Source organism: Taeniopygia guttata, chromosome 5 (assembly GCF_048771995.1).
Source record: "Taeniopygia guttata chromosome 5, bTaeGut7.mat, whole genome shotgun sequence".
Classification (NCBI taxonomy): Eukaryota; Metazoa; Chordata; class Aves; order Passeriformes; family Estrildidae; genus Taeniopygia; species Taeniopygia guttata.
The window spans coordinates 47,651,008-47,670,751 of NC_133030.1; the positions used below are offsets into that span (position 1 = coordinate 47,651,008).

General features: G+C 42.6%; 1 non-coding gene across 1 annotated transcript; it reads right to left on the reverse strand.

The window, feature by feature from the left end:
- Positions 1-19,114: 19,114 nt before the first annotated feature.
- On the reverse strand, positions 19,115-19,187 carry TRNAT-UGU (transfer RNA threonine (anticodon UGU)). Its single transcript has one exon. It is a non-coding gene; the product is annotated as a tRNA-Thr (tRNA).
- Between the last annotated feature and the right edge of the window lie 557 nt (positions 19,188-19,744).

The following is a 19,744-nucleotide window of genomic DNA, read 5'->3' on the forward strand; positions in this document are numbered from 1 at the left end:
AGTATATTCTCCAGTATTCTGGAGAGTTGAAACTAGTTGATAAGAGAAAAAACCCACAACATTAGTAAAGTCTCAGCAGTATCCTACATTTTCTTTAACTGCATCTTAATCAAGAGCTAATCATACCTGACCTTGTTTATCTAGTGATACCTAACAAGAATCCAGACCCAGCAAGCATGTTTCACCTAATTCATGCTGAAGAGGGTAGGAAAAGCCAAGAAAACAGTTGTAATTTTAATGTAGAGAGTGTAGGCTTTTTATACTGATTTGTAAAAGACAAAAAAAAAAATTTGATTCCATTTTCAAATATTTAAGTGTGAAAGATAAAATACTGGGAAGTAACATTTTCCCACAACAGATAAAACATAGGTATTAGATATTATTACACCATGAACATATCAAGATGTCAGGTTCTAACTGCCCCTCCTAACTAACTGAGGGAGATTTTTTAGCATTTCCTTTATGGGGTGGAATGTTGCCTTTAACAGTGAAAGCAATGATTGGACATTTTTTCCCAGCTTAATATTTTTGTTTAAGAAGAGTCAAGGTCTTCTTGTGCTGCCAAGTAATAGGACAAAAGGCAGCAGCAGAAAGTGATGCACAAGATGTTCCACCTGAACCTGAGGAAGGACTTTGCTGCGCAGGTGACCGAGCACAGGAACAGATTGCCCAGAGAGGCTGTGGGGTCCCCCTCACTGGAGATGTTCCAGAGCAGCCTGGATGCAATCCTGTGCTGTGAGCTCTGGGATGACCCTGCTTGAGTGGGCAGATTGGACCAGACCTTTCAACCCGACCCATTCTGTGACATGTTGAAAACAGGCAACAAAAAATACCAAAGGGTTTTAAAACAAAACTAAAGCAAGTCCTTTCACTTACTCAGCATAGTTTGCTCAGTATTTTTTATTAAAAAATAGGAAATGCATAGTAGAGTAAAAAACTAATTTCTAGACTATAAACAAGATTTATTCCTTGTTCTTTCATTTAAGTCAAAAATAACTTAAGTACAAAATATTTTGATTATTTTCCACTTTCTTATTTCCTATGTCTTTAAATGCTCTGTCAAAATTATTTCAAACTTGTGTTGCAAAGAAAATCTAAAGAATCAATTTTTATTTTATTTATTCATTATTTTTCTTCCTTCAAGTGTAGCTCTTATCAGCTGTTATTATAAATAAAAAAGAACAAGAAACTTGGAGACAGGCTTTGTGGTGAAAAGTCTCACACTGCTTTTTAAAGTGATCAAGGCTAATCATCTAACAGCTACAAACTGAAAAAAAAATCAGCTCTAGAGATTCCAAAGCAATGGAAAGCCAACCCAGTCAGATAATCCCAAGAGGTTTGGTTCTTTCAAGTAACAAAATCCATTTGAAGTATTCTTATTTCTTTCCCTGTGAAATTTAGTGATAACTAAGGAGGTACAGGGTTTTTATACAAATCATGAAGGATATTTTTGAGGTCAGTCACTATTTCTTGTCTGCATATGACAGCAATGAATCAAGTTGAGTAGCAGCAATGGATATCAGATTTAAAACTCATTATATGGACATTTTCAAGTACAAGTAGACTTTGACATTTGTGAACAAGGAAGTAGTACATACAACACTGAGTGCATCTCAGACATAAAATTAAGTGACTGTAGGCTTAACAGAACTATTATGGTTTCATTATGTACCACTTGCACAGCCTGGGGGACTTCATTTTGAGGCTCTCTATCTATGACAAGTAATACAGATCTGTGGAAAGCTGATGGCTCCAGTCAGAAAGAGCCAGAATGCATACTGTTCCTGTTTTCTGCAGCTGATTTTCAATAGCCAATGGAGACCCACACTCCAACGTTTTTATTAGAAATATAATGTGGCATATTCTGCACATTGTATTTAACCATGCCTAAACACTTTCCTTCACTTGCTGATCTCCAGTTGCAGTCCAGGGATATCAGAGTACCATCACAATAAGTTCAAAGTGCCCACTTGGAGAGTGCAGACTGTTTGGAGCCAGGGAAGAGCTTTTCAGTATCAGCACAATGCAGCTTTTGGCAGAGGCACACAAAAATTTGACAGCATTGCACTAAACTGTATTCACAGCCATAGCTAATCTCTCTTAGAAAATAATCAGGTGTAACTAAGATCAAAGTCAATAATCTACAAAATCGGAAATTTACCAAGAGCAGTGGAACCTTGTACTACTTAAATCAAGACTGCGCAATACTCACAGAACCAGATGACTCTGACCAGCTTCAGCATAAGCTCTAGATACTGACCTAGAACAAAACTCAGGCATAACGAATGTTTTCAGTAATGCAGCATCTTCCAAGTTTATGTAATTGTCCTTTTCATTTCATTCAATACCTTACTCTATATGCTCACATTGCCCTCATGTTAATCCCCAATTTAGCTTTGCTTCCACAATGTGGAACCCTGGCAATCAGACAGAATCTTTCTGCATGTAGCCTTGGTATTTTTCTTATGCACTTACAGTGTAATAAAGTTAATATCTAAATATATATATTTTTTAATAAAAAAAGGCCAGTCAATCTGAGGTAGCTCAGAGAAGTAAATACACTACAGTCAGAGAAAAGAAACTCATCTGAGTCCCATCTGGACTAAACTATTAGGCAGTCTGATATTTTCAGCTGCTTTGAGCAGTGAGATGACACAGCTGGTTTAAAGTTCAGAGTTAAGACACACCACATTATGAGCTGTGTCACATGCCAGTCTGCCTCACGCGCATCCACAAAGCTGAGTGCCTGAATAAAAACCAAATGCCCTCTGAAGTGACCTTATCTATCATAACATGAGTCACAGAATCACAGAACCATCTGGGTTGAAGAGACCTTCAAGACCATGGAGTCCAGCATCAACCCAACCCCACCATCATCACACCCAAGCCGTGTTTCAAGTCCAACTGCTAAGACACCACCCAAGTGCAGGCAGAAAATTTCTGCCATTGGGAACCATCTCCTGTGTCCTAGCAGGAAGGACCAGCCTGAAAAGCACCAATTTCCCTGTCTTTTTCTTGAAACCAAATAATTTTGGAGCCCTTGGCAGCTGACAGTCACTCTTACACAGCTGGAAAGTCCACGGCTTTGAGCCACAGCCCCGAGGCCACCAAGGTCCAGAAGGACGCACTGACATTCCCAGCTCACCAGGCCAGACGCAGTACCTGCCCCTGGAGCTCCAGGAACTGCTGCACTCCCTCCTCGGAGCTGTCTGATGAGCCGTCATGATCAGAGGAGCTGTCCCTGCTGCTGCCGCTGGATCAAGGGCTGCCACCTTGATGGGAGGCAGGACCATCCCCTCCTGGAATGCCTGTTAGAATTACAGGAAGCTATGTACCATCATCTCATCAAGCTGACTGAGAACATCTCTTCTGTATATTTAGAGATACAATCCACATCATATAACTAATCTGAGAATTAGAAGAATTGAACATCAGTAACATTAACACTTACTGCTCACATCTCAGTCATACAACTATTTTCAGTTGTTAAGTTAGGTTCCTTTTAGCTAATGCTAGACACATAATATATTCACTGTGGGGAGTATTGTGTGTTTTGGAAGTATTTATTTTTTATCAAACAACTGGTTCTCTGTGAGAAGAATATAATTTGCTTTCCGTCAGTCATGCAGTGTTCTCCTGACAGTCTGAGCCATCTGTATAAACCAATATACTTGGTCTGACTTTATCAACTCTCCATATGGCTATAAGCTTACTTAGGTTTGTTACTCTATACTTCTGATTACATCAGAAGAGCTCAGCATTTGGCTCACATACTGTGTACAGCCTGAAAGGAGAACTAAGCCATTGGAGCCTGCTCAGAATGTACTGCTCTCCATTGCCAGCGCTTTCCAGAGTGCACTGCCCTGAGCCCTTAACCCCATCCTGCCCTGCCAAGCTGCACAGCAAAAGTGCCCATATGTATTTCATTTTCTTCTGTCGCTGCCAGGACTGAGGGAACATCATCAGAGTTGGTGGTGTTCACCTCCCTCCCAGCACCAAAATGAGCCATAGGATCTGCTCTTTCAAGAAGACTGGATCCAGCTGGATCACATAATTCATTTAGAAGAGATTAGAGCTGTGCCTCGGTGTCTGCTGTGAAATCTGAGAAAACTGATGGACTATTGGTGACAGCATAATGCTGCCCTAGCAGGAAAATGAAGACAGGCTGCCAAACTCTACTGATTTGCTAATGATGCTTATCTGCTGTAACCATCCAAAGAATTGGAAGTGGCAGAGTGGTGAGAAGAAAATCCTCAGGGAAATCAGTCTTAGACAAACTTCTGGAATTAGCCAAAGGAGTAGTAGGGCTCTAATTTGTTGAAGACTATTAATAGAGTTAAAAGTTCTCTTTTATGAGACAGCTAAACTTAGAGGTGATTTTGCAGGTTTTGGCCATGGGATGTCTTTAGAGCTGTGCATCTCATGTACTATAGATATTGGCAAAATGGTTTGAATTTAAAGGAGTTTTTATAAAGATGTGCAAAACCAAATTAAACTTCCAATCTTTGAAAGATGCAATTATTAATCAGAGTATCTACGAATTTGAGGGTAGAGGTGTTCTGTGGGAGGATGACCTTAACGTAGCTGGGGAGTCAGCACAGCTCAAAGGGGTGAGGACAGCTGGACTTGGGGCTCCACATACCCAGGGGAAAGCAAATGATCCAACATTCTGCCGTGCCAAATTAAGACACAGGGTCCATTGTGGGTCAGAGCCTGTGACTGCTTCATCACTGTGGTTAAGTTCAGAAGTAGAGCAAACCTCCAGAATAATAATCTAACACAGATTATAACATGTTAGAGTAACAGTCTAGCCAAAATAAGAATTGAAGAATATCAGGAAATAATTTTGCACATAATAAATATGTAAAAGTCAGATATACATCTACTGGGCCTAAGCTCTACTCTTACAAAATAAAAAGCATGTTCCATTATTTTGACAGTTCTCATTGTCTGATCTGTTAGTAGTTGGACTTTCTCACGTAAGAAAATTCACCACCTTAGCTAGAAAAAAAAACCTGAGTTACAGAAAAATGGTATGCAGTTCAGTATAAACCTGGCCTGGCAGATACTCAGGGCTAACTAGGGCATTTAGAAGAGGTTTTACAGCTATGCCATCTGGTACCACAGGCCTAATGATCTGCATTCCCCATGGAAATCCCTTGGGGCAGAACGACTGTTCCTTGATATGGATCTCCCACATGCAATTTTATCCTGCAGAAGGCAAGAAGGGCTTTCTCTGCCAGATATCTATTGTCAGTAAGTCTTCAATAGCATTGTTGTAATGGAGCATTATCTGATGTTCTGGTCATGTTAGATATATTCTGACTGTTTTTATTTCCTCTTTCCCCTGTTCCTGCAGATGTTGTACATTTTTGAAGCACTAATATTAAAATAGCAGTTGGCTGCAAAAAGTTTGTTGAAATCTTATTTTAGTCTTGTCTGCAATCTATTAAAATCCAGGTTCTTCTGAAACTGGATAGATTTGCTACAATTTTGGGTTTATAAAACAAAATCAAAAAAGGGGTTCACACAATGTTGAAGTACTCTTTTGCCAGTTTTGGAATAGAAGATAGCAGTTCTATATTGAAAGAATCACAGGTTATTCCTCTGCAGAGGAGAGATAAGATATATTGTAAATGCTCTATATCAAGAACATCAATAGCGTACTAATGACCTCAAAATCAGAAATTAACTGTTCAAAAATGGAAACACAAATGCTCACTGAACATAAAGTGATTTGCAGATAGCATCAGAAAATCTGAGGCATAAAATGAGATGTAACCAGCAAAGGACACAAAAGAGAGTGAGAAAAGCTTTTATAAATACAGTCAGGAAAAAAGACTGAGAATATTTCACTGATCTTAAGCAGGAATAGTGAAAATTTATGAAGCAATGTAAAAGAACAAAGTGTTCAGTGCCTGAGCCTTCACAAAAAGAGTATTTGTGATCAGATTCTTAACACATTTCAGTGCTGGGGAACACCAGCTAGAATTAGAAGAGAACAAATAGCAGATATTTAGTTGTGACGTGTATGATAATGGACCCTGCTGAAATCCACCTTGGAAGATTAAGAAATAATTGAAACAATTTGAACGACTTTGAAGACACACAGAGGACTCATCAGAATGACTATAGTGCTGTCCCACAGAAAAGGAAAAATAAAAATGGAAAATTGTAGGTTAGTCAGTCCAAGTTTAATACCTGGAATGATATCACAACAAAATGTGAAAAAATCTGTGCATAAACATCTAGGGACATAAACATGGTAAGAAACAGCCAGCTTGTATTTATCAGAATGAAGAGGGATAAACCAAGCTAAGTTCTTTCCAAGTGAATAACTTGGCTTTTCAGACTAATTTGCCTTTTTAGGTGGAAGAAGGTAGAGAAAATGGATGTTCAGTTTATTGAAGTTGTGGCAGCTCAGACAACCTCCTCCACAAACAAACACAGGGAATTTGGCTTTTATTATATCACCATAAAATAACCCCACCAGTTGTGGAAAATACCTGCTTCAAGAACAGTCAATAATATTCTCAATTCCAGTTCAAAATACTGAAATCCTTCTTGTTCTCAGCACACCTGTAATGGGAAGGGCCAATTTCCTGCCAGCAGCAAGAGCAGCCCTGTGCAGAGGAAGTGTGCCAGACCTTATCTGTGCTTATCAGTGGACAAGCTAGGAAAGCTGGAAGCAGAGGATTCATCTGGAAGCAATGACAGCTCTGCAGAGAGCAGCCACTAAGCCAGTTCTCTGGTGCTGTCAGGGCAAAGTGAAGCAGCCACAACTGTCTTCCAGTGACCCTGATTGTCAGTGACTGTCAATGCAATTAGCAGTTTTATCCCATCAGTAAACCAAACTGTTCCTAGGAAATAGTGATTGGTATTGTGCTACATCCCCATGGCATCTGGCTGTGCTTGAGTTTCTCTTTCTTGGTACCCTTTGGCCTGAAGATCCTATTACTCTGGCAGGTGGGAAAAAATGCCTATTTCAAAAGCATCTTTTTTGACACATCAATAGAAAGGAAGGAGACAGATACCTGCCTCATGTCCTTGAAGTGCAGCAAACAAATTCAATCTGGTTGTACCAGCCCTGTGATGAATGCCTGGTAACACTTAGTCCCAGATGGCAGAGGCACATGCTGATGTAAGTTCATCCAGCTGGTCTTTGCAGTTTAGAATTTGAAATAGCTGCAATTTTATCAAAATATTCACCAATTGTACAATAATATATTTATACAATCCACAGTGAGTTGATACTTTCAGGTCATTAACTACAAGTCCAAAATTTTGATATATACGAAAGTACAATAAAACAGATAGCTTGCTAAAATTGAACAGATTTTTTGAACACACAACATGCATTATTTTGTACATGTATATTTGTTTACAAAGAGATGTACATTTGTTTACACAGAATATCAGTAAGTTACTTATTATATTCCTAGGTTAGCGATCTTTATCAACTGACATACATGAACTGAGCAATTATCTGAGCAATTGAGGCATACATGCAGTCCCCTATGGTAACTTCAGCTGACAGGCTGCCATAGTTAATTGGATCACATTGGATTGGCTCACATGTACCTAAGCCCTGTATTACATCTGGATACAGTTCACTATATTTTATTGTATTTTTCTTAGACTTTTCTAAGCTTTTTTATTGTTATACAATAATAGTATTTTAACAATAAAAGCAGTTAAGACTGTTTCTTTTCTCCTCTTTAAAAACAAGAGATCAAATTGTAAGTTCTATTCTTACCATGAAGTAAAACTACATCTTTAATAATAAATATTCTGTGACTAAAATGCTTCCTCTTCTATCAGCTTTCATATGGGTAATTTTCTTTCAATAAGCAAGGTCAGGGACAGCTACTAGACTATGCAAGAGTCATCTCTCCCTCATGAGGGTTTTAAATTATAACTTACCTTATTGGTTCTAACTTCAAGTAGAAACTGATTTACAGGTTCTGCTTAGGGCTTTTGTGAAGTCACAGAAATTAGGTTATTAGCATGAGTCACCTAGGGGCTTGTCTACAGGGGACATTCCAAAAAAAGGGACAAGATTTCATCCTAAACAACACAAAGGAAGTGTGCCTGTAATTAACAACGAGTTAAGACAAAAGCGTCATGGCAGATACTTTCCTCGAGTCCTGTGGGCAATTTTGGACACCACAATATAAGAAAGACATTAAGTTATTAGAGAGCATCCAAAGGAGGGCCATGAGGACGGTGAAGCCATGTGAAGAGCAGTTGAGGTCACTTGGTCTATTCAGCCTGGAGAAGAGGAGGAGACCCCAGTGCAGTCTAGAACTTCCTCATGAGGGGAAAACAAGGAGCAGACACTGATCTCTGTGGTGGGGACCAGTGAAGGACCCAAGGAAGCAGCATGAAACTGAGCTGGGGGAAGTTGAGGTTGGATATCAGGAAAAAGTGTTTCACTCAGAGCGTGGTTGGGCACTGGAACAGGATCCCCAGGGAAGGGGTCACAGCACCCGACTGACAGAGTCCAAGAAGCATTTGGACAGTGTTCTCAGGCACATGGTGTGACTCAGGGTGTCCTGTGCAGGGCAAGGAGTTAGACTTGATGGCCCTGATGGGTCTCTTCCAACTCAGCATATTCTATGATTCTAAGATTCCAAGTTCCAATGACAGAACATAAGTATTCTGCCGTCTTTGGCTTAGATTTCTTCCCTCAGCTTGATGAGGGTGAAAAACAAGGAAATGAGGAATCTTCATCATGGGTCCAAACTACAGTCAATATTCACTACGTTTGAGTCAACAACAAGATGTTGTACCAAACATGCTTCTGTATCCCTCATCAAAGCAGTATCACCTGTGTTACCAAAACAACTTTACATAAAATATAATTGGTTCTGTGGGGCTCAGAGGGGAAGAATAATAATGACAGGAGTCTAAAATTTCTATACCAGGTTATTGTCCAGCCAAAGTGGTTCTTAGAATGGAACTGCACCAGAAGAGGCAGTAGCTCAGCAGAAAGGTATTAGAAAGCAGTCAAAAGGTCGGGAGAAAGGGAAAAATAAGCCTCTGCTTCTGTGAACTTCTAGAATTTTGAAGAAATCTTCTCTGGTGTGTTCTTCTTCATTTGTTGATAGCAATGACAGAAGTGCTAATGTAAAAACAGCTTGTGAGTGCTTGTACCGCAGACTAAGCTGAAAAAGGTGACAGGTAACTTTTTTGCACTGTGCTATGTACTGACTGAATGTCAAGGCAATAGAGAGATGCAGCCCCTGAGGCACTGCAGAGCTCACTATTGATGACACCACCGCTGAGACCTCATTAGGGAAGACATGCAGCTCAGAAATGTATTAGTGTGAATATGTGTCTGATGTCTGGATGTAATAGATTCATCAGTCATTGCTCTCTAGCACTTTCTCTTTGTCCACTCAACCTCAGTTGCCTCCTGTGACTGGCAAAAATTACAATGAACTCTTTCACCAACTTCAGGGCAAGAGGGCTCTGGTCTACTCTTTACAATACTGCAAGGTCCTGGCATTTGCCAATTTGCGTGGAGCAAGCTACTCTAGAATTTAAGTTCGAAATGCGGGCTATGTATATTAGGAATTTAATTCTAATAACCTCAAGGACAGTGTTTTGAATAGTTCTCCTGAACTAATTAGTTGACTGACTTTTTAAAGATTAACTGATAATAATTTTATTGTGACAGATAATCTAGAATGCAGATTGCAATCACTGTAATTAGATCCTTCAGTAATTTTTCAACAGGTAAGCCTTATCAAGATAATAGGTCTGATCTTTGCATTAGGAGGTATCTTGTATTGTTATGGGGCTTTGGAAGACTCAGGGAAAAAAACCTGGTTTGAGCAAACATACTGCAAGGTTTTGTTTTCGCTCTTTTCTTGCTATCACTCTTTCCTATCACAAAATTCTTTGGTGTTAATTCTTATGTATCAGAAACTTCATGCTTCTTTCAGGACAAAATCTCTTGGCTAGCATTAGAAAACATGATTTCACATTGTAGGATCAGAAAATGAGGCAAATAAATGTTCTAAGGGATATTTGGGTGGCTTTTTTTTGGGCACACCTAAACATTAGAGGAAGTTGAGATGCAATATTAAGAGAAGCAGGAATTAATGTACATGACAAGGTAATGAATTTATTAACATAAAATAACCTTGCTTAAAAAAAAACCTCAACCAACAGTTTCACTAATTAAATTAATTTTATTTGAGATCATTAGAAATCCAACAATTTTAGAAGTCATCTGCAGCTTTGACAAAAACACATATCAGAAATTCAGGGCATGTGATAGCTAAAGATGAAGACTCTGCAGTACTGAAATTTTTCACTTTCCACTCTGATGTCACAAGCTAAAAAGCAGTTAACTCTTAACTTACCCTTAAAGATCAAGCTTGTGTAGAACTACGGTAGAATTGCAGTGTATTTCCTGCTCTTAGTCTTGTTCCTGCTCTTAGCCTTGCACTTCACTGACATGTGTGTCAGTGCAGTTCTATCCTCACACTATTTACATATGCACTAATGGACTCGTCACCACTGTGAGCTAAATGCTGAAGCCCTTACTTAGCATCTAGGCAGCCTTTCCTCAGGATGATGTCCTGTGTGAGTAAAATGCTGACTGAGCATGCTGCCACAGAGCACAAAGTCTACGTGAATTGTCATGGCCTTCGTTTGAATGAAATGAACCAAGAGGCACGGCCAAACAAAACAGATCTCTAATCCTAGTTACTAAGTTCCACTGGGCTTTAATTTTACTAAACTCTAATTCAACTACCATTACATAACTGATGCTGACAGAGTTTTGAGTTAAGAAAATATTACATAATTTTTATGAGACAAAACAATTGAGAAAATAATCTTGTTTTACAATTTTATTTCTAATTTAAATTCTGTAGGCTGTGGTGGGCAACCGAAAGTTTGGGGATTACAGATAGCAGGAGACTATATCTTGTTTAGAAATGTTTATTAAACTGCAGCCTTAGTGAATCGTTCAGCAGAGCACTGAGGATTAAGCACACCACTCAGCCTGAATCCACATCATCTGCAAATCTGATATTTATAGTTTTCTGTGTATTGCCCAGACCTTTAGCAAACTATTTTTAGTGGCTAATTGTCCAGCTGCATTACATCTTCACCTAGTTTCTTTTTCTTAGCCAAAAGGAAATTGGAACCCTGAGGAAGCACAAAAGCCAAACTGAATATTAAATGGCATTGAAAATGCTGAAATAGTTGAATATAAATGTCTTGAAGGAAAAAGGAAACTGAAAAATCATCACAGGAAAATCTATCTACTTTTGGGGGACCCTTAAAAAAATCATACTTGTCTGTGAGAGTGTGTTGAAAAAGCATATCTAATGGCTTTTGTGGTGGGATAAAGCAAACAAGAGGTACAAATTAAAGACTGGCTTTTAAATAGCAGATTAGAACAGTAAGAGATAAATGCAAATGAAGGGTCAAAGCAGCAAGAAGCCAAGAGAGCAAGGATGTGTGGAAAGCCCAGGGCAGAATGGAAGAATGGATAAAAGACATGCTGGATCAGAGGTTTTTAGCTGTTACAGCAGCACCACTGAGGGCTGGATGAGATACAGGCTTCTGTCAGTAGTGGTTTAGGAGTATTAGGCTTGCCTGAACCAGTCTGACATTTCCTTAGATGTGTTTATCAACTCTCTCTGAGGGCAGCTGGCCCCTGGCACTTTGCAGCTCTGAGGGGAGGAGCAAGAATTGATTCTTCATGATTGATGCTACTGTGGTCGAATGCAGTTACTAATTCCCCTTCACAGCTGCAGAGCAAGCATCCCCCTCCCCTGAAGCACAGCTGGAACACAGCCTGTCCATGCTTTATGAGGCTGTGCACTGTAACACCACCAGTTTATGAGGGTTGCATTATTACATTACCCGTAATGGACCTGTAATATTACATATTATTACATTACTTGTAATGTTCAGCTGTCTGCTTTTTCATCAAGTGCCTGGAGGGGAATTGAGCATACAGAGTTATGCCAAGCAAGCTATGCAGAATGGGGCAGAGAGATGACAATCACATTGAAAACTAGACATTAAAAACCCTGATTCTAATGTCAAGGGTTTATCTCCACAGTTTCTATCAGGTTCAGACATGGCCCCATGCTGAGATTTCTTCTCTGCTGCTCAGAACTTGGAATGTAGGCTATTTGTGTTAGCACTGTAATGATAATAATCTCACAGGTGATAATTTGAAAAGCTTCACAAGCTGAGAGAGTTGGGGCTGTTCAGCCTGGGGACACCTTATTGTACCTTTCAGTACATAAATGGTCTTACAAGAAGGCTGAAGAGGGACTTTTCACAGGACAAGACATTAAGTCTTGTTAAGATAAAAGAGGGTTTTGTTTAGAGTAAATATTAGGAAGAAATGTTTTCCTGTGAGAATGGCAAGATGCTGACAAAGACTGTCCAGAGATCCACAAAGAAGCTGTGGATGCCCCGCATATGGAAGTGTTTAGGGAGAGGTTTGATGGGGCTGAGAGCAACCTGGTTGAGTGAAAGGTATCTCTGCCCATGACAGGAGAGTTGGAATTAGATGATCTTTAATGTCCCCTCCAACCCAAGCCATTCTATGATTCTATGATTCACTGAATTAGCTGAGCAACATTTTTCAGCTAAACAAGCAACAGTGGTGTTTCAGAATGTCCCAGCTACCAAACTGTCTCCAGTTACATCTCTGTTGCGGTGATTGCTCAGAACTCAAGCCTTCTATCAAACATTAACTCCATCATCCACAAGGTCCACATTTTGGGTTTCTTCATGGCTCAAATCTGGAACAAGTAAACCACTTCAGCAAGTGGGAAGCATGAGTCCAGAAGGACCACCTCGGGCTCAGAGTCTGCACATTGAGTTCAAACTTCCATAATGTACCCGTAAGTTACAGCTGGAGCAAAGTTGAGAGGGTCAGCTTGCTAAAAGAAAAAGCAGTCCATGGTGCTGGACACTGAAGATGTCAAGCTCCTGAACTCCAAGAGCTTGTACCCTCTAACTACACAGAGAAGGCAGCAGACACACTGCTCAGACAGCACTGAACAGAAATGTCTTCAAGGGGCAACTAAATGATTTTATAACAGTCATGATGGCATTTTCACGTTTTGTTATGGCTGTCCTGCTGGTAAGGAGTCTGCAGTTATTAAGCAGGCTAATTATAGCATCTGAACAAGCTTTTTATTTTTCCCAATTAATCCAGACTAGAAGTTAAAAAAAATCTAGTAGACTCAAACAGCCCTTCTTTGCAAGGTGACGTGAACAGTCTGCTGGCACACACACACATCTGATTGCCCTGGAGATCTGCTGCATGTGCACTGTGACTGCCATTTGTAAAGTTCAACACTGAATAAGGGTTATTATTCATTGAAAGAGGACCAAAATACACCAGCATTTCTATCAGCTTCACAGGACAATGGATCTGCAGAGCACAGGAAACTCATTAAATTTAAGGGAAAATATAATAATAATGGGAAAACTCCTGTATGTTCAACACATAAGAGAAGCAGGGAGAGGTTTCTCAAATTTTTCTTAGCAGCCTGCTGGCTGAAGGGTTCGTTACTAAAGGTCCTCTGTACCAGAAAGCAAAACTCTTTCTTAACTCACTAAAAACATTTACCATTTAACTGAATAATTATCAAAAAGTAGTGAAGAAGTTATACTACAAATAACACCCAGACTGATAGCTGGATGCAAATACTATTGTTCATTTGCAAATCAAATGCTTAAACAAACCCCTTAGTCTTCTTGCCTTGAGGACTCTTCAGAAGGATGTGGTCATACTTATAGTCATATAATTGCATAGGTCAGTTGTATGAGTTTTCAGTTATGTGTTTTTTTCAATCAAACAAAATATTAGTGTATTGGTAGAGACATATCTCTATATAGCTGTTACATGCAGTGAGAAATACTCATCCTTGTGGTTTTGCTCTGTACTAATTTCTATTAGAAATAGTTTTTGGTATGGATTAAGGTTCTTTCTGTGGCAGGAACGAGCAGATGTGTTCATTACCTCTTGTCAGGAGGGAATAAACATACTGCAATTTGTGCCTGTTTACATGTGCAGGCACCATGGTTATTAACAAGTCTCACAAACACAGCAGGGAATGCAAGCAACACCATTCTTGTCCAAAAATAGTCGGTAACTTGGTGAGTAGCCTCAACACTGTTTATCTTCAGAAGGAACAAATATGCTTTACTTATGTACTGGGTCTGTCTGAGAGCTAATCAGACATATGCAGATTGACAGTCAGATACAAGGAGCATTAGGTAGTCTTCTGACAGCTCTGTTGTCAGCAGAGCAGCCTCTCTGCTTCAAACAGAAGTTGACACAGTTGATCTCAGTTTTATTTTATAATAAAGGTTCTCTATTTACAGTCTCTGAATTAGTTTATGTCCATATTAAGGTAAGCTGGAACTGGATAGATTTAGAGAACCAGTACAAAAAAAGCAGGCAAGAGAGCTGAATTATCTGTTCTTTTTTTTCCTAATACTTTAAAGCAGCAGTTCTAAATTTTATTTAAACTTCAACTTGTCCCTAAGAATAATTCTACTTGCATGCTAATTTTTTGTCACTTGAAAGCCAGAAATACTGCAATAATCTGAAGAGTCCATTAAGTGAGGTCAGGAGGGACCTTTTTTTGTCTATACATAACATATATAGTTTCTAAATCAATGCTACTCCATCCTTTCTGAACTCAAGCCCTCTTGCTCTTTTTCAGACATTCTTAAGTCATAATAAATTACACACACACGCACAAGATTTTTAAAGGAGCATCCCCTCTACTGCTGTATGCATTTCTTAATATTCAAGCCTATTATATCATGCCTATATTCTGTACTGCCAGAACCCGGTGTTTCCATCATTAGATTATAAACTGCATGGGAAAAGGCCATGTTTTATCTTAAGACAGAATCTCTCTAGTGAAGTGCACCATCAAAATCTAAAGACAAACACCAATATTAAAGTAAATGCAAGGTTAGTATCATATCTTGTGCAGTTAGTTAAATATTTTGGGGAGTTGCAACAAGACATCTCGGTTTGCTTTTCTTCTATGCTTCAAGTGTTAGGAAAGACTTCCTGAAAATACAGAAAACACTGCTTTGCTTTAAAACACAATAGTCACTACCCTGGCAAAGAGTGAATGATTTAATTCACATGCATTTTTTTCATTACCAGAGTCCCCCATTATTTTTAAGCATCCTTGCAGTAAATACCGTGAAGCCAGGTGGGTTCATTCGTTGTCTCTCCATCCACAGCTAACTGGCTCGAAAATACAGCCTCTTGCCAAGAATACCAGTAATCACAGATTTATTTAATGTCACTCCCCTGTGAAGATGGCCTTGCATCATCATTCAAACTCCTACTGCATTTAGCTCCCACTTCATCTGAGGATGCATTTGGCCTGAGTCTCATCTTGAACAGCACTATTTTAGTTACTTCCTTTTAAAAGGGAGAAATTCCTTGGCAGACAAGGAGGAAAAGGCTCAAGGAAACAGTTCAGTCTAGAGGTGAGGATGAACCACACTGGGTCAATATTGTACTTGGTGATTGTGGTGCACAGACTTCTTTCTACTGATCTTCAAACAACTCTTGCAAATTTGTTAATGACGCCCTATGAAAGGAACTCTATACAACGTAATAGGGTTGTTAAATTTGTAAAGATGGGAGGTCAGGCATCAAATTGTGGAATATCATGCAAGAACCTGACCAGAAGCAGGACAGCTTGTATTCTTGTAGCAATTAGAAGAAAAGTAAAAGAGCAATGTCTAACTAAACATTGTATCTTTAGAAGACAAACACATTTTTCCTTTCGGTGTTACTGTTAACACCCTAGGTTAGTAGAAATAAACATTTCTTACTGCTCACTGAAGACTTTCTTCATGGTTGTATTTGCATTAGGTCAGGGGAAACAAACAAACAAACAATGAAAACAAAAGCCAAAAACAAACCTCTGAACTTTCATTTTTGGCTTAACCTCACTGGCACACATCAAAATTCTGGTATCAAACTAAAACACTTGCAGAAAGTGCTTTAGATACACATAATAATAATACAGAAACATTAGAGGGAATTTCTTTAGTTCCTTTCAATAGAAACATTCTTTACTAATCTTGGGTTTAGAAAGTGCTTGAAGTTGGGTATGAGAGAGGTTATTAGGGGTCTTCAGAAATTCATGTTCTTTTGACAGCATCTGCAAAATATTAAATCATGTGGAATATTGAAAGTGTTTATATTTCATTATATGTAATTTTGACAAAACCAGTTTCACTAGCCATTGACTTTAATTCCCTATTCTCATTGTCAAAAAGTACACCACACTGCAGTAAAATATGCTTAGATATATAATATTTTTGTTACATATCTGGAAAGAAAAATAGTAGACTCATGAAGCAAACAGTCTCTTCTTGTCTAAGACCTCCTGCTGAACTGAGCAGATGGGTATAAATTTCCTGGAAAAAAACATAACAAGGAGAAATATCTCCGTTGAGTTCAGAATGCCTTGCAGCGACGGCAAGGTATCTGTCTTTCCAGACACCGTGGTAATTCTCAGGGGCTCAGCTAGCAGTCTAAAATGGAAACACAATTAATACTATCCAGGCTCCTCATCACAGCTTGGAGAAACAAACTGTACAGATATTTTCTAATGACAACACTAATGACTGCATCACTGGACCTAGTGAAGGTCACCTCATTGTTTTTGAGCAAAGCTTTGACACATTTCTCACCTTCAGTAGCAACAGCTACAAATAAAGCTTCCTTTATAGCTAGAAATGAAGTGCAGATGACACCACACATAGAGGATGAAGGAAATTTTGGGGTCACTCCTTGGGTGGGATCAGGGAATGGTATACAGGCGTCCCTTGGAGATGGAGAAGGCAGGGAAGACCAGCTCGGAGGAAGGCCCGGGTGTATCTCCTGCTTTCCCCTCATGCCTGCGCGTGGATGCAGAGGAGAGGCGGCACCGCCGGCTCTTGCCGTGGGCAGCACTGCCGGGTCCCAGGGGGAGCTGGAGCGGAGCGCTCAGCCCGGTCGGCCGCGGGGCTGCGGGCAGGAGCGCGGCTCGCTGTCTGCGCTGTGCAAGGGCAGCAGAATACCGCCAGGACTCTGAAGTCTGCTATGCTAGAACAGGGCCTGTTTAACTGTGAAGAAACAACTTTGGAAATGAAAATTCGATCGCACCCGCAAAAAACTGTGCATTGGCAGCGCCCGCGCCCCAGGGTAGAGAGCGCCCGGCGCGCTCCCGCCGCCGCCGTGCCCGGCGCCGTGTCCGGCCGGGCCGCGCTCCGCCCGCTGGAGGAGCCGCCTCCCCTCCCTCCCTCCCGTTCCTAGGAGCTGGCTCTCCCCCTGGAGGGCTCCGGCGGCATCGGCCGCGCTCCGCCGCTTATGTAACGCGGGGCCCGGCAGCGCCCGGGGCTCCGCGGGACGGCCTAGCGGGGACGGCGCCGCTCGAGTGCGGACACGGGGCTCAGCCCCACCTCGCAGGGCACACCGAGCATTCCGGAAAGCACCCGCGCCAGCTCACATGTGTAGCTCCAGCGAACGGGAATAGCTGAGCCCTGTTCGTGTGGTGCTTCGCCGACGTGGGGAACTCTGCAGCCGAGCCTCGGTGCATGGTCTTCTGCCCGTGGCTGAAGCCCTGCTGCCGGACACTGACGCCCTGGGCTGCGCCGGGACCAGCGCTTGAGGAGCTCCTGCATGTTCGTTCTGGAGGATCCTGCGAGAGACGAAGCAGTCCACGCAGCCTCCTGAAGTACACGTGTGACTTCTGCAGGCCATCTGTACCATCCCAGGGATCTGCTAGTGCCCTAACGCAGATAACGCAGAAACAACACTGTACCCAGCCCCGACCAGACCCCCCGGAGAGAACAGAGCCTCCCAAGGAATGGGTTTTAGCACCACCTCCATGGATCTGTCACAAGGACTCTGGGAAGACTGCTGAACCAAGGAATTGTGTAGGATGGTAGTCAGCTGGTAAAACTGAGATTGGGATCAAGCATTGTTTTCCCAGATGGGGTGGGGAGGCAGTGTAGCAAACAAGGAGTCATTCCATGCAACCTCTTAGGTGTAAGTACCCGAAAGCACTGCAGATTCAAATGTGTGCCTCGTGGCGTAGCACAGCTTCAGTCATAAGGGAGAAATAGCCTGTCAGCCCCTTGCTCCTCTCACCACGGCAATGGCAACTTACCCAGCCATCTACATCCTATCCTCACGGCTTTGATCTCCGCTCAGCAGAGTAAGGAGGCTGGAGAGAAGCTGTGCTAGGAGCTGTGAGGGTATAACACGGGCTGCAGTGCTACGAGGCAGCCCACGCATCTTCGCGACGCCTGCGGGGCGCTGAGGCGCAGCCTGCGGCAGCTACCTGCGCTCAGCAGCCCCGCACCGCCGGGCCCCGCACCGCCGGGCGCCTTCCTCCTCACCGGAGCGCCTGTATTAATTGCCCTCTTTGATGGCAATAACGATCGCTGCCGTGATTACGGTGCTGGAAACCAAACACCCTGCTGACAAGGTGTCTGAAAAAAACCCAAATGCGTATCTTTGAAGTGCTGTGCTCAAGGCGATTTGTGGGGGGCTTTCTAGCTCTTCCTATAACCTAAAAAGTGGGGAGAAAAAGGGGGCAAAGAATCATTACACCTCCGCTGTCCAGCCTCCAGCACAGAAATCAACCTAACAGCCTGGCTTCCCTGACAAGCTGTGAAGATTCAGATAATCCTGTCCAGCTTATTCTCCACCCAGGGGCAATTTGTTCCCTTTAAACCCCTAACAGCATGTTGCCAAAGCTGCCATCAGGAAAATTGTGACATGAGCTGTGCAAATATTTACTCAGCCATTCCCACGCTGCTTCCCAAAGAGGTTATTGCTCCCCCTCCACTCCCCTGCCGGCACGAAGCACTGCCATCAGTTAATTTGGCGGCCGCTGGTAACGTTAACATTCAGGTTTTACAGCAGGCATTTGCTTCCAAAGCGTTTCCTTTAACAGGACGCCCCCGGAGCCTGCACGCATGCTCTAGTCCGCCACCACCAAAATACCCCAAATCGGGCTTGTTGGTCGCGAGTGCAATAAAAACCTGTGCCACTCTGAAAGAAAAAAAAAAAAAAACCAAAACCCTCAGGCCCCAGCGAGGATCGAACTCGCGACCCCTGGTTTACAAGACCAGTGCTCTAACCACTGAGCTATGGAGCCGCCGCTCTATTATCGTCCCGGCTGTGTCTAAGTCCGGTCCCGGCCCTCCCCCGCCGCCCCCTGCCGGGCGCCTCGGGCCCCGCGCTGCCGGCCCCGCCCTCCGCTGGCCCTGCGGCGCCCGCCCTGCACAGCGGCCCGGTCGCCGCCGCCGGGGGGAGCCCGCGGGCCGCCGGGAGCCGCTCCGGGCCCGCCGGGAAACTCCCGGAACGCGCCGGGAGCCCGCCCGTGGCCCCGTTCGTGCGCTCTGCCCGCGGCAGCCGCCCGCCGCCCCGTTCATCCGCTCTGCCCGCGGCAGCCGCCCGCCGCCCCGTCCGTCCGCTCTGCCCGCGGCAGCCGCCAGCCGCCCTGCCCCGCTTCTCGCCCGCCAGCACCGGGGCGCCGTTCCCGGCACTGCCCGGCGGCCGCCGCGGTTGCCGGGGAGGGCCCGGACCGCGGGAGTGTCCCTGGGCCCGCTGCAATAGAGGAAATAAAGCGATGGAATGAGCACGTCTGGCCGAGCCAGCAAAGGCACTGGAGGAGAAATATGGGGTGGGTGGGCGGATGTCTGGCATACAGCC